General features: G+C 40.5%; 1 pseudogene; it reads left to right on the plus strand.

The window, feature by feature from the left end:
• The first annotated feature begins 431 nt into the window (after positions 1-431).
• LOC138170303 (ubiquitin-conjugating enzyme E2 E3 pseudogene) overlaps positions 432-1,173 on the plus strand; it is a 29,159-nt pseudogene continuing 28,417 nt past the window's right edge.

Raw genomic sequence — 1,173 nt, forward strand, 5'->3', positions numbered from 1 at the left:
CTTCTGTCCTTTTTTCCCATTTGGGCAATGTAATTTTTTTTTGAGGGTGGAGGGACTGGTTATTTCAAAAGACATTTTGTCAATTTTCAGTATCAAAACACTTGCATTATCGGTTCTTCTTTCTCCAGATTGGCTCCCAAATAGACCACATTTAAGCCAATAAGCTGCACAATGCAAACCTGACAGACCTTACCGAAACCTTGCCAAAAAAAAAAAAAAAAAAAAGATCAGCACACTGCCAGCCCACGGACTGCAAACAGAAAGCACTCACAGCCAGATTGGAATGGAGGTGGGGTGGGGATGGTCCTGATGCTCCCCACCCAAGAGAAATAAAGCATCAAAAATAATATATATAAAATTAAAAAAAAAAAACTTTTGTACACAAGCTATTCAAGACTTCTCCAGCACTGAGTGATACAAAGCACAACGAGATGGCACTTTTAGAGGCAGCAGCTTCAGACCCAGGAATGGGTAATGAGATGAATTTCACTTGGCTAATCAGTGGCAAAAAAACGTTATTTTTCAAAGAAACGTATAGGAGTAGGAGTAGATACCCCAACTTCTGGGGCACGTGATCCATTCTTGGAGTGAATGAGGAGAGGGAAGACAATTTGGTCTCAGAGAGCTATCATCTGTGTAATTTGCTTGTTTGCTACTGATGCAAATGTTTAAAAGAGAGAAAAGAAAAAGAAAAACACCCCGAGATACCTTAAAGCTGAAAACCCGAACAGCACTGTTTTTTGACAAACCTCCTGGAATGACCTTTCTGTTTGGCTGGTGCTTGGTACAGAACACTGAGGTTTCCCTTGGTGTAGTCTTTTCTTGAGCTATGTTCAGCTCTCAGTAGGGCAGGCTAACACCTCTTTCCCTCTTCTATGGAGAAGGGGCATTGTTTAGGTAGAAAGATTTACCATTCGAAAGGAAGAAAAGTGATTAGGTACAGCTGAGAAGCTGGGGAATTACGTGGAATGTTTTACAAATGTTTGCTACATCAACAACAAAAAAAGTATACAAACAAAATGTATACATCATACAATATGCTTTTAAAGACACTATTGCATTGTGCTCACGTACCCTTAAATGTTGTTCCCCAAAGTGCTCAGCCCTTAGTCCATCTGGGATCTCTAAGGGAGAGCTGCAGAGACAGTTTGGTGAAAATGACATGGAGAGTTG

The sequence above is a fragment of the Petaurus breviceps genome, unplaced genomic scaffold (assembly GCF_028583685.1).
Source record: "Petaurus breviceps papuanus isolate PSGF00001 unplaced genomic scaffold, PetGlider_PUasm1.0 38, whole genome shotgun sequence".
Taxonomy (NCBI): domain Eukaryota; kingdom Metazoa; phylum Chordata; class Mammalia; order Diprotodontia; family Petauridae; genus Petaurus; species Petaurus breviceps.